We start from the raw sequence: 13,178 nt of genomic DNA, 5'->3' as shown, positions 1-13,178 counted from the left end.
AATCCGACAAACAAGCAAAATGAACAAAAAACATTGAATTCAATTCTTTCTGATTTTAGAAACTGCATTAAAGAAGGGGTGCACCGGTCCTGGAGATACTGCAATACCAGGTCAATGCGTGGAGTGGACAGAGCAAGCTCTTTTTCCATCTCCCTGTTCTAAAAATCCATTTAATATATGGTCCCCAGATAGGGGACGTATCAGATATTAAACTGATAAGAACAGATACTACACTTGATCTTAGCCAAAAGGCCGAGAAGCGATAACCAGAATTGGTTTCAAACTACGGAGCCACCCAAGGATCCTGAAAAGTCCATTTGTGGAGATGAGCTCCTGGACTCCCGTTAAGAAGACATGTTGTCAACCTCTAGATCCCTTACATGCCTGCACTTTTCGGCTTGCTGCTGCTGCAATCCACGCGTTTTAGATCTGCATAACTCCACCTCTTTAAACACAGCACCTTCACCCCCTGCTGTTCCCACCCGCCTCAACACCGTTGGAAGGGAGGAGAACCAATTAAGGCGGGGGGTGGGGTGGAACGAGCAGCTGTCTACCCTTAGCAGGAGGGCTCCTGATTACATACCTCTCCTGCTGCTGCTGCTGCTGGCTGTCCAGCAGCAGACTGAAGGTGGCTGCTGCTGTGCACAGGTATATAAAGGCTCAGAGCCTATTATGACACGCGCAGCCAGCGTTCCATTGCCACATTCCATCTACTGCAGGCAGGATACCTGGCTGGCTGAATGTCGCTGAGAAGCTCACAGAGACCGCCATAAGCAACAGTTTAACAGAATGCCACAGACTAATCAACCAAACTTTTTGGGTTGGGTTCTCTTTTATAGTCTGCAGGCATTAAATGAAAGAAGTCAGTGTTCCAGCAGAAGGAGACAACGTTTCAGAAAAGGCATTGTAGCAAAAAAAAAAAGAAATTTTAAGCGCAGCAGAGTAACCAGCGCACATACCTGTTAGCTCAGGTGAGTTTAAAAGGCTGCTGTTGATAACAAGGGCATTTGCTAAATAGATGGTGTGTGTGCAACAATATACTGAAAGGTCAATTATATTGTGCAGCTTATCTCACCACCTGTAGTTATTTAGGTGAAAGCTCCAAAATGCTTGCCTAATATGTCTGTTTATCCAAAAGGAAGTAAAAAGGGAGAGCTAGAAAGATAGCATTGCATCACATTACATGGCAATGCAATGCACAGTTGCTGAAGATGAACCAAAATGAGCTTGTAATCTGGCTTCTGCAACTTTGAACATGAAAAATCCAATGAGGAGAAGAAAAGCAAAGCCAAAGAGTCCATCCCAAAATCCGACAAACAAGCAAAATGAACAAAAAACATTGAATTCAATTCTTTCTGATTTTAGAAACTGCATTAAAGAAGGGGTGCACCGGTCCTGGAGATACTGCAATACCAGGTCAATGCGTGGAGTGGACAGAGCAAGCTCTTTTTCCATCTCCCTGTTCTAAAAATCCATTTAATATATGGTCCCCAGATAGGGGACGTATCAGATATTAAACTGATAAGAACAGATACTACACTTGATCTTAGCCAAAAGGCCGAGAAGCGATAACCAGAATTGGTTTCAAACTACAGAGCCACCCAAGGATCCTGAAAAGTCCATTTGTGGAGATGAGCTCCTGGACTCCCGTTAAGAAGACATGTTGTCAACCTCTAGATCCCTTACATGCCTGCACTTTTCGGCTTGCTGCTGCTGCAATCCACGCGTTTTAGATCTGCATAACTCCACCTCTTTAAACACAGCACCTTCACCCCCTGCTGTTCCCACCCGCCTCAACACCGTTGGAAGGGAGGAGAACCAATTAAGGCGGGGGGTGGGGTGGAACGAGCAGCTGTCTACCCTTAGCAGGAGGGCTCCTGATTACATACCTCTCCTGCTGCTGCTGCTGCTGGCTGTCCAGCAGCAGACTGAAGGTGGCTGCTGCTGTGCACAGGTATATAAAGGCTCAGAGCCTATTATGACACGCGCAGCCAGCGTTCCATTGCCACATTCCATCTACTGCAGGCAGGATACCTGGCTGGCTGAATGTCGCTGAGAAGCTCACAGAGACCGCCATAATCAACAGTTTAACAGAATGCCACAGACTAATCAACCAAACTTTTTGGGTTGGGTTCTCTTTTATAGTCTGCAGGCATTAAATGAAAGAAGTCAGTGTTCCAGCAGAAGGAGACAACGTTTCAGAAAAGGCATTGTAGCAAACCAAAAAAGAAATTTTAAGCGCAGCAGAGTAACCAGCGCACATACCTGTTAGCTCAGGTGAGTTTAAAAGGCTGCTGTTGATAACAAGGGCATTTGCTAAATAGATGGTGTGTGTGCAACAATATACTGAAAGGTCAATTATATTGTGCAGCTTATCTCACCACCTGTAGTTATTTAGGTGAAAGCTCCAAAATGCTTGCCTAATATGTCTGTTTATCCAAAAGGAAGTAAAAAGGGAGAGCTAGAAAGATAGCATTGCATCACATTACATGGCAATGCAATGCACAGTTGCTGAAGATGAACCAAAATGAGCTTGTAATCTGGCTTCTGCAACTTTGAACATGAAAAATCCAATGAGGAGAAGAAAAGCAAAGCCAAAGAGTCCATCCCAAAATCCGACAAACAAGCAAAATGAACAAAAAACATTGAATTCAATTCTTTCTGATTTTAGAAACTGCATTAAAGAAGGGGTGCACCGGTCCTGGAGATACTGCAATACCAGGTCAATGCGTGGAGTGGACAGAGCAAGCTCTTTTTCCATCTCCCTGTTCTAAAAATCCATTTAATATATGGTCCCCAGATAGGGGACGTATCAGATATTAAACTGATAAGAACAGATACTACACTTGATCTTAGCCAAAAGGCCGAGAAGCGATAACCAGAATTGGTTTCAAACTACGGAGCCACCCAAGGATCCTGAAAAGTCCATTTGTGGAGATGAGCTCCTGGACTCCCGTTAAGAAGACATGTTGTCAACCTCTAGATCCCTTACATGCCTGCACTTTTCGGCTTGCTGCTGCTGCAATCCACGCGTTTTAGATCTGCATAACTCCACCTCTTTAAACACAGCACCTTCACCCCCTGCTGTTCCCACCCGCCTCAACACCGTTGGAAGGGAGGAGAACCAATTAAGGCGGGGGGTGGGGTGGAACGAGCAGCTGTCTACCCTTAGCAGGAGGGCTCCTGATTACATACCTCTCCTGCTGCTGCTGCTGCTGGCTGTCCAGCAGCAGACTGAAGGTGGCTGCTGCTGTGCACAGGTATATAAAGGCTCAGAGCCTATTATGACACGCGCAGCCAGCGTTCCATTGCCACATTCCATCTACTGCAGGCAGGATACCTGGCTGGCTGAATGTCGCTGAGAAGCTCACAGAGACCGCCATAAGCAACAGTTTAACAGAATGCCACAGACTAATCAACAAAACTTTTTGGGTTGGGTTCTCTTTTATAGTCTGCAGGCATTAAATGAAAGAAGTCAGTGTTCCAGCAGAAGGAGACAACGTTTCAGAAAAGGCATTGTAGCAAACCAAAAAAGAAATTTTAAGCGCAGCAGAGTAACCAGCGCACATACCTGTTAGCTCAGGTGAGTTTAAAAGGCTGCTGTTGATAACAAGGGCATTTGCTAAATAGATGGTGTGTGTGCAACAATATACTGAAAGGTCAATTATATTGTGCAGCTTATCTCACCACCTGTAGTTATTTAGGTGAAAGCTCCAAAATGCTTGCCTAATATGTCTGTTTATCCAAAAGGAAGTAAAAAGGGAGAGCTAGAAAGATAGCATTGCATCACATTACATGGCAATGCAATGCACAGTTGCTGAAGATGAACCAAAATGAGCTTGTAATCTGGCTTCTGCAACTTTGAACATGAAAAATCCAATGAGGAGAAGAAAAGCAAAGCCAAAGAGTCCATCCCAAAATCCGACAAACAAGCAAAATGAACAAAAAACATTGAATTCAATTCTTTCTGATTTTAGAAACTGCATTAAAGAAGGGGTGCACCGGTCCTGGAGATACTGCAATACCAGGTCAATGCGTGGAGTGGACAGAGCAAGCTCTTTTTCCATCTCCCTGTTCTAAAAATCCATTTAATATATGGTCCCCAGATAGGGGACGTATCAGATATTAAACTGATAAGAACAGATACTACACTTGATCTTAGCCAAAAGGCCGAGAAGCGATAACCAGAATTGGTTTCAAACTACGGAGCCACCCAAGGATCCTGAAAAGTCCATTTGTGGAGATGAGCTCCTGGACTCCCGTTAAGAAGACATGTTGTCAACCTCTAGATCCCTTACATGCCTGCACTTTTCGGCTTGCTGCTGCTGCAATCCACGCGTTTTAGATCTGCATAACTCCACCTCTTTAAACACAGCACCTTCACCCCCTGCTGTTCCCACCCGCCTCAACACCGTTGGAAGGGAGGAGAACCAATTAAGGCGGGGGGTGGGGTGGAACGAGCAGCTGTCTACCCTTAGCAGGAGGGCTCCTGATTACATACCTCTCCTGCTGCTGCTGCTGCTGGCTGTCCAGCAGCAGACTGAAGGTGGCTGCTGCTGTGCACAGGTATATAAAGGCTCAGAGCCTATTATGACACGCGCAGCCAGCGTTCCATTGCCACATTCCATCTACTGCAGGCAGGATACCTGGCTGGCTGAATGTCGCTGAGAAGCTCACAGAGACCGCCATAAGCAACAGTTTAACAGAATGCCACAGACTAATCAACCAAACTTTTTGGGTTGGGTTCTCTTTTATAGTCTGCAGGCATTAAATGAAAGAAGTCAGTGTTCCAGCAGAAGGAGACAACGTTTCAGAAAAGGCATTGTAGCAAACCAAAAAAGAAATTTTAAGCGCAGCAGAGTAACCAGCGCACATACCTGTTAGCTCAGGTGAGTTTAAAAGGCTGCTGTTGATAACAAGGGCATTTGCTAAATAGATGGTGTGTGTGCAACAATATACTGAAAGGTCAATTATATTGTGCAGCTTATCTCACCACCTGTAGTTATTTAGGTGAAAGCTCCAAAATGCTTGCCTAATATGTCTGTTTATCCAAAAGGAAGTAAAAAGGGAGAGCTAGAAAGATAGCATTGCATCACATTACATGGCAATGCAATGCACAGTTGCTGAAGATGAACCAAAATGAGCTTGTAATCTAGCTTCTGCAACTTTGAACATGAAAAATCCAATGAGGAGAAGAAAAGCAAAGCCAAAGAGTCCATCCCAAAATCCGACAAACAAGCAAAATGAACAAAAAACATTGAATTCAATTCTTTCTGATTTTAGAAACTGCATTAAAGAAGGGGTGCACCGGTCCTGGAGATACTGCAATACCAGGTCAATGCGTGGAGTGGACAGAGCAAGCTCTTTTTCCATCTCCCTGTTCTAAAAATCCATTTAATATATGGTCCCCAGATAGGGGACGTATCAGATATTAAACTGATAAGAACAGATACTACACTTGATCTTAGCCAAAAGGCCGAGAAGCGATAACCAGAATTGGTTTCAAACTACGGAGCCACCCAAGGATCCTGAAAAGTCCATTTGTGGAGATGAGCTCCTGGACTCCCGTTAAGAAGACATGTTGTCAACCTCTAGATCCCTTACATGCCTGCACTTTTCGGCTTGCTGCTGCTGCAATCCACGCGTTTTAGATCTGCATAACTCCACCTCTTTAAACACAGCACCTTCACCCCCTGCTGTTCCCACCCGCCTCAACACCGTTGGAAGGGAGGAGAACCAATTAAGGCGGGGGGTGGGGTGGAACGAGCAGCTGTCTACCCTTAGCAGGAGGGCTCCTGATTACATACCTCTCCTGCTGCTGCTGCTGCTGGCTGTCCAGCAGCAGACTGAAGGTGGCTGCTGCTGTGCACAGGTATATAAAGGCTCAGAGCCTATTATGACACGCGCAGCCAGCGTTCCATTGCCACATTCCATCTACTGCAGGCAGGATACCTGGCTGGCTGAATGTCGCTGAGAAGCTCACAGAGACCGCCATAAGCAACAGTTTAACAGAATGCCACAGACTAATCAACCAAACTTTTTGGGTTGGGTTCTCTTTTATAGTCTGCAGGCATTAAATGAAAGAAGTCAGTGTTCCAGCAGAAGGAGACAACGTTTCAGAAAAGGCATTGTAGCAAACCAAAAAAGAAATTTTAAGCGCAGCAGAGTAACCAGCGCACATACCTGTTAGCTCAGGTGAGTTTAAAAGGCTGCTGTTGATAACAAGGGCATTTGCTAAATAGATGGTGTGTGTGCAACAATATACTGAAAGGTCAATTATATTGTGCAGCTTATCTCACCACCTGTAGTTATTTAGGTGAAAGCTCCAAAATGCTTGCCTAATATGTCTGTTTATCCAAAAGGAAGTAAAAAGGGAGAGCTAGAAAGATAGCATTGCATCACATTACATGGCAATGCAATGCACAGTTGCTGAAGATGAACCAAAATGAGCTTGTAATCTGGCTTCTGCAACTTTGAACATGAAAAATCCAATGAGGAGAAGAAAAGCAAAGCCAAAGAGTCCATCCCAAAATCCGACAAACAAGCAAAATGAACAAAAAACATTGAATTCAATTCTTTCTGATTTTAGAAACTGCATTAAAGAAGGGGTGCACCGGTCCTGGAGATACTGCAATACCAGGTCAATGCGTGGAGTGGACAGAGCAAGCTCTTTTTCCATCTCCCTGTTCTAAAAATCCATTTAATATATGGTCCCCAGATAGGGGACGTATCAGATATTAAACTGATAAGAACAGATACTACACTTGATCTTAGCCAAAAGGCCGAGAAGCGATAACCAGAATTGGTTTCAAACTACGGAGCCACCCAAGGATCCTGAAAAGTCCATTTGTGGAGATGAGCTCCTGGACTCCCGTTAAGAAGACATGTTGTCAACCTCTAGATCCCTTACATGCCTGCACTTTTCGGCTTGCTGCTGCTGCAATCCACGCGTTTTAGATCTGCATAACTCCACCTCTTTAAACACAGCACCTTCACCCCCTGCTGTTCCCACCCGCCTCAACACCGTTGGAAGGGAGGAGAACCAATTAAGGCGGGGGGTGGGGTGGAACGAGCAGCTGTCTACCCTTAGCAGGAGGGCTCCTGATTACATACCTCTCCTGCTGCTGCTGCTGCTGGCTGTCCAGCAGCAGACTGAAGGTGGCTGCTGCTGTGCACAGGTATATAAAGGCTCAGAGCCTATTATGACACGCGCAGCCAGCGTTCCATTGCCACATTCCATCTACTGCAGGCAGGATACCTGGCTGGCTGAATGTCGCTGAGAAGCTCACAGAGACCGCCATAAGCAACAGTTTAACAGAATGCCACAGACTAATCAACCAAACTTTTTGGGTTGGGTTCTCTTTTATAGTCTGCAGGCATTAAATGAAAGAAGTCAGTGTTCCAGCAGAAGGAGACAACGTTTCAGAAAAGGCATTGTAGCAAACCAAAAAAGAAATTTTAAGCGCAGCAGAGTAACCAGCGCACATACCTGTTAGCTCAGGTGAGTTTAAAAGGCTGCTGTTGATAACAAGGGCATTTGCTAAATAGATGGTGTGTGTGCAACAATATACTGAAAGGTCAATTATATTGTGCAGCTTATCTCACCACCTGTAGTTATTTAGGTGAAAGCTCCAAAATGCTTGCCTAATATGTCTGTTTATCCAAAAGGAAGTAAAAAGGGAGAGCTAGAAAGATAGCATTGCATCACATTACATGGCAATGCAATGCACAGTTGCTGAAGATGAACCAAAATGAGCTTGTAATCTGGCTTCTGCAACTTTGAACATGAAAAATCCAATGAGGAGAAGAAAAGCAAAGCCAAAGAGTCCATCCCAAAATCCGACAAACAAGCAAAATGAACAAAAAACATTGAATTCAATTCTTTCTGATTTTAGAAACTGCATTAAAGAAGGGGTGCACCGGTCCTGGAGATACTGCAATACCAGGTCAATGCGTGGAGTGGACAGAGCAAGCTCTTTTTCCATCTCCCTGTTCTAAAAATCCATTTAATATATGGTCCCCAGATAGGGGACGTATCAGATATTAAACTGATAAGAACAGATACTACACTTGATCTTAGCCAAAAGGCCGAGAAGCGATAACCAGAATTGGTTTCAAACTACGGAGCCACCCAAGGATCCTGAAAAGTCCATTTGTGGAGATGAGCTCCTGGACTCCCGTTAAGAAGACATGTTGTCAACCTCTAGATCCCTTACATGCCTGCACTTTTCGGCTTGCTGCTGCTGCAATCCACGCGTTTTAGATCTGCATAACTCCACCTCTTTAAACACAGCACCTTCACCCCCTGCTGTTCCCACCCGCCTCAACACCGTTGGAAGGGAGGAGAACCAATTAAGGCGGGGGGTGGGGTGGAACGAGCAGCTGTCTACCCTTAGCAGGAGGGCTCCTGATTACATACCTCTCCTGCTGCTGCTGCTGCTGGCTGTCCAGCAGCAGACTGAAGGTGGCTGCTGCTGTGCACAGGTATATAAAGGCTCAGAGCCTATTATGACACGCGCAGCCAGCGTTCCATTGCCACATTCCATCTACTGCAGGCAGGATACCTGGCTGGCTGAATGTCGCTGAGAAGCTCACAGAGACCGCCATAAGCAACAGTTTAACAGAATGCCACAGACTAATCAACCAAACTTTTTGGGTTGGGTTCTCTTTTATAGTCTGCAGGCATTAAATGAAAGAAGTCAGTGTTCCAGCAGAAGGAGACAACGTTTCAGAAAAGGCATTGTAGCAAACCAAAAAAGAAATTTTAAGCGCAGCAGAGTAACCAGCGCACATACCTGTTAGCTCAGGTGAGTTTAAAAGGCTGCTGTTGATAACAAGGGCATTTGCTAAATAGATGGTGTGTGTGCAACAATATACTGAAAGGTCAATTATATTGTGCAGCTTATCTCACCACCTGTAGTTATTTAGGTGAAAGCTCCAAAATGCTTGCCTAATATGTCTGTTTATCCAAAAGGAAGTAAAAAGGGAGAGCTAGAAAGATAGCATTGCATCACATTACATGGCAATGCAATGCACAGTTGCTGAAGATGAACCAAAATGAGCTTGTAATCTGGCTTCTGCAACTTTGAACATGAAAAATCCAATGAGGAGAAGAAAAGCAAAGCCAAAGAGTCCATCCCAAAATCCGACAAACAAGCAAAATGAACAAAAAACATTGAATTCAATTCTTTCTGATTTTAGAAACTGCATTAAAGAAGGGGTGCACCGGTCCTGGAGATACTGCAATACCAGGTCAATGCGTGGAGTGGACAGAGCAAGCTCTTTTTCCATCTCCCTGTTCTAAAAATCCATTTAATATATGGTCCCCAGATAGGGGACGTATCAGATATTAAACTGATAAGAACAGATACTACACTTGATCTTAGCCAAAAGGCCGAGAAGCGATAACCAGAATTGGTTTCAAACTACGGAGCCACCCAAGGATCCTGAAAAGTCCATTTGTGGAGATGAGCTCCTGGACTCCCGTTAAGAAGACATGTTGTCAACCTCTAGATCCCTTACATGCCTGCACTTTTCGGCTTGCTGCTGCTGCAATCCACGCGTTTTAGATCTGCATAACTCCACCTCTTTAAACACAGCACCTTCACCCCCTGCTGTTCCCACCCGCCTCAACACCGTTGGAAGGGAGGAGAACCAATTAAGGCGGGGGGTGGGGTGGAACGAGCAGCTGTCTACCCTTAGCAGGAGGGCTCCTGATTACATACCTCTCCTGCTGCTGCTGCTGCTGGCTGTCCAGCAGCAGACTGAAGGTGGCTGCTGCTGTGCACAGGTATATAAAGGCTCAGAGCCTATTATGACACGCGCAGCCAGCGTTCCATTGCCACATTCCATCTACTGCAGGCAGGATACCTGGCTGGCTGAATGTCGCTGAGAAGCTCACAGAGACCGCCATAAGCAACAGTTTAACAGAATGCCACAGACTAATCAACCAAACTTTTTGGGTTGGGTTCTCTTTTATAGTCTGCAGGCATTAAATGAAAGAAGTCAGTGTTCCAGCAGAAGGAGACAACGTTTCAGAAAAGGCATTGTAGCAAACCAAAAAAGAAATTTTAAGCGCAGCAGAGTAACCAGCGCACATACCTGTTAGCTCAGGTGAGTTTAAAAGGCTGCTGTTGATAACAAGGGCATTTGCTAAATAGATGGTGTGTGTGCAACAATATACTGAAAGGTCAATTATATTGTGCAGCTTATCTCACCACCTGTAGTTATTTAGGTGAAAGCTCCAAAATGCTTGCCTAATATGTCTGTTTATCCAAAAGGAAGTAAAAAGGGAGAGCTAGAAAGATAGCATTGCATCACATTACATGGCAATGCAATGCACAGTTGCTGAAGATGAACCAAAATGAGCTTGTAATCTGGCTTCTGCAACTTTGAACATGAAAAATCCAATGAGGAGAAGAAAAGCAAAGCCAAAGAGTCCATCCCAAAATCCGACAAACAAGCAAAATGAACAAAAAACATTGAATTCAATTCTTTCTGATTTTAGAAACTGCATTAAAGAAGGGGTGCACCGGTCCTGGAGATACTGCAATACCAGGTCAATGCGTGGAGTGGACAGAGCAAGCTCTTTTTCCATCTCCCTGTTCTAAAAATCCATTTAATATATGGTCCCCAGATAGGGGACGTATCAGATATTAAACTGATAAGAACAGATACTACACTTGATCTTAGCCAAAAGGCCGAGAAGCGATAACCAGAATTGGTTTCAAACTACGGAGCCACCCAAGGATCCTGAAAAGTCCATTTGTGGAGATGAGCTCCTGGACTCCCGTTAAGAAGACATGTTGTCAACCTCTAGATCCCTTACATGCCTGCACTTTTCGGCTTGCTGCTGCTGCAATCCACGCGTTTTAGATCTGCATAACTCCACCTCTTTAAACACAGCACCTTCACCCCCTGCTGTTCCCACCCGCCTCAACACCGTTGGAAGGGAGGAGAACCAATTAAGGCGGGGGGTGGGGTGGAACGAGCAGCTGTCTACCCTTAGCAGGAGGGCTCCTGATTACATACCTCTCCTGCTGCTGCTGCTGCTGGCTGTCCAGCAGCAGACTGAAGGTGGCTGCTGCTGTGCACAGGTATATAAAGGCTCAGAGCCTATTATGACACGCGCAGCCAGCGTTCCATTGCCACATTCCATCTACTGCAGGCAGGATACCTGGCTGGCTGAATGTCGCTGAGAAGCTCACAGAGACCGCCATAAGCAACAGTTTAACAGAATGCCACAGACTAATCAACCAAACTTTTTGGGTTGGGTTCTCTTTTATAGTCTGCAGGCATTAAATGAAAGAAGTCAGTGTTCCAGCAGAAGGAGACAACGTTTCAGAAAAGGCATTGTAGCAAACCAAAAAAGAAATTTTAAGCGCAGCAGAGTAACCAGCGCACATACCTGTTAGCTCAGGTGAGTTTAAAAGGCTGCTGTTGATAACAAGGGCATTTGCTAAATAGATGGTGTGTGTGCAACAATATACTGAAAGGTCAATTATATTGTGCAGCTTATCTCACCACCTGTAGTTATTTAGGTGAAAGCTCCAAAATGCTTGCCTAATATGTCTGTTTATCCAAAAGGAAGTAAAAAGGGAGAGCTAGAAAGATAGCATTGCATCACATTACATGGCAATGCAATGCACAGTTGCTGAAGATGAACCAAAATGAGCTTGTAATCTGGCTTCTGCAACTTTGAACATGAAAAATCCAATGAGGAGAAGAAAAGCAAAGCCAAAGAGTCCATCCCAAAATCCGACAAACAAGCAAAATGAACAAAAAACATTGAATTCAATTCTTTCTGATTTTAGAAACTGCATTAAAGAAGGGGTGCACCGGTCCTGGAGATACTGTAATACCAGGTCAATGCGTGGAGTGGACAGAGCAAGCTCTTTTTCCATCTCCCTGTTCTAAAAATCCATTTAATATATGGTCCCCAGATAGGGGACGTATCAGATATTAAACTGATAAGAACAGATACTACACTTGATCTTAGCCAAAAGGCCGAGAAGCGATAACCAGAATTGGTTTCAAACTACGGAGCCACCCAAGGATCCTGAAAAGTCCATTTGTGGAGATGAGCTCCTGGACTCCCGTTAAGAAGACATGTTGTCAACCTCTAGATCCCTTACATGCCTGCACTTTTCGGCTTGCTGCTGCTGCAATCCACGCGTTTTAGATCTGCATAACTCCACCTCTTTAAACACAGCACCTTCACCCCCTGCTGTTCCCACCCGCCTCAACACCGTTGGAAGGGAGGAGAACCAATTAAGGCGGGGGGTGGGGTGGAACGAGCAGCTGTCTACCCTTAGCAGGAGGGCTCCTGATTACATACCTCTCCTGCTGCTGCTGCTGCTGGCTGTCCAGCAGCAGACTGAAGGTGGCTGCTGCTGTGCACAGGTATATAAAGGCTCAGAGCCTATTATGACACGCGCAGCCAGCGTTCCATTGCCACATTCCATCTACTGCAGGCAGGATACCTGGCTGGCTGAATGTCGCTGAGAAGCTCACAGAGACCGCCATAAGCAACAGTTTAACAGAATGCCACAGACTAATCAACCAAACTTTTTGGGTTGGGTTCTCTTTTATAGTCTGCAGGCATTAAATGAAAGAAGTCAGTGTTCCAGCAGAAGGAGACAACGTTTCAGAAAAGGCATTGTAGCAAACCAAAAAAGAAATTTTAAGCGCAGCAGAGTAACCAGCGCACATACCTGTTAGCTCAGGTGAGTTTAAAAGGCTGCTGTTGATAACAAGGGCATTTGCTAAATAGATGGTGTGTGTGCAACAATATACTGAAAGGTCAATTATATTGTGCAGCTTATCTCACCACCTGTAGTTATTTAGGTGAAAGCTCCAAAATGCTTGCCTAATATGTCTGTTTATCCAAAAGGAAGTAAAAAGGGAGAGCTAGAAAGATAGCATTGCATCACATTACATGGCAATGCAATGCACAGTTGCTGAAGATGAACCAAAATGAGCTTGTAATCTGGCTTCTGCAACTTTGAACATGAAAAATCCAATGAGGAGAAGAAAAGCAAAGCCAAAGAGTCCATCCCAAAATCCGACAAACAAGCAAAATGAACAAAAAACATTGAATTCAATTCTTTCTGATTTTAGAAACTGCATTAAAGAAGGGGTGCACCGGTCCTGGAGATACTGCAATACCAGGTCAATGC

At 44.8% G+C, this 13,178-nt stretch overlaps 10 non-coding genes across 10 annotated transcripts; all 10 read right to left on the bottom strand.

Moving 5' to 3' along the window:
* Positions 1-73: 73 nt before the first annotated feature.
* On the bottom strand, positions 74-264 carry LOC141249847 (U2 spliceosomal RNA). The gene has a single exon (XR_012312367.1). It is a non-coding gene; the product is annotated as a U2 spliceosomal RNA (small nuclear RNA).
* A 1,115-nt stretch (positions 265-1,379) lies between these two features.
* Positions 1,380-1,570, bottom strand: LOC141249846 (U2 spliceosomal RNA). Its single transcript, XR_012312366.1, has one exon. It is a non-coding gene; the product is annotated as a U2 spliceosomal RNA (small nuclear RNA).
* Positions 1,571-2,685: 1,115 nt separating this feature from the next.
* LOC141249845 (U2 spliceosomal RNA) lies at positions 2,686-2,876 on the bottom strand. The gene has a single exon (XR_012312365.1). It is a non-coding gene; the product is annotated as a U2 spliceosomal RNA (small nuclear RNA).
* Positions 2,877-3,991: 1,115 nt separating this feature from the next.
* Positions 3,992-4,182, bottom strand: LOC141249844 (U2 spliceosomal RNA). The gene has a single exon (XR_012312364.1). It is a non-coding gene; the product is annotated as a U2 spliceosomal RNA (small nuclear RNA).
* Positions 4,183-5,297: 1,115 nt separating this feature from the next.
* On the bottom strand, positions 5,298-5,488 carry LOC141249885 (U2 spliceosomal RNA). The gene has a single exon (XR_012312404.1). It is a non-coding gene; the product is annotated as a U2 spliceosomal RNA (small nuclear RNA).
* A 1,115-nt stretch (positions 5,489-6,603) lies between these two features.
* LOC141249877 (U2 spliceosomal RNA) lies at positions 6,604-6,794 on the bottom strand. Its single transcript, XR_012312397.1, has one exon. It is a non-coding gene; the product is annotated as a U2 spliceosomal RNA (small nuclear RNA).
* Positions 6,795-7,909: 1,115 nt separating this feature from the next.
* Positions 7,910-8,100, bottom strand: LOC141249866 (U2 spliceosomal RNA). Its single transcript, XR_012312386.1, has one exon. It is a non-coding gene; the product is annotated as a U2 spliceosomal RNA (small nuclear RNA).
* Positions 8,101-9,215: 1,115 nt separating this feature from the next.
* On the bottom strand, positions 9,216-9,406 carry LOC141249855 (U2 spliceosomal RNA). The gene has a single exon (XR_012312375.1). It is a non-coding gene; the product is annotated as a U2 spliceosomal RNA (small nuclear RNA).
* A 1,115-nt stretch (positions 9,407-10,521) lies between these two features.
* Positions 10,522-10,712, bottom strand: LOC141249843 (U2 spliceosomal RNA). Its single transcript, XR_012312363.1, has one exon. It is a non-coding gene; the product is annotated as a U2 spliceosomal RNA (small nuclear RNA).
* Positions 10,713-11,827: 1,115 nt separating this feature from the next.
* On the bottom strand, positions 11,828-12,018 carry LOC141249876 (U2 spliceosomal RNA). The gene has a single exon (XR_012312396.1). It is a non-coding gene; the product is annotated as a U2 spliceosomal RNA (small nuclear RNA).
* Positions 12,019-13,178: the final 1,160 nt, after the last annotated feature.

This window comes from Phyllobates terribilis, unplaced genomic scaffold, assembly GCF_046119375.1.
Source record: "Phyllobates terribilis strain yellow unplaced genomic scaffold, ASM4611937v1 Scaffold_5172__1_contigs__length_53818, whole genome shotgun sequence".
Classification (NCBI taxonomy): domain Eukaryota; kingdom Metazoa; phylum Chordata; class Amphibia; order Anura; family Dendrobatidae; genus Phyllobates; species Phyllobates terribilis.
This window is presented reverse-complemented; position numbering and strand designations above follow the sequence as displayed.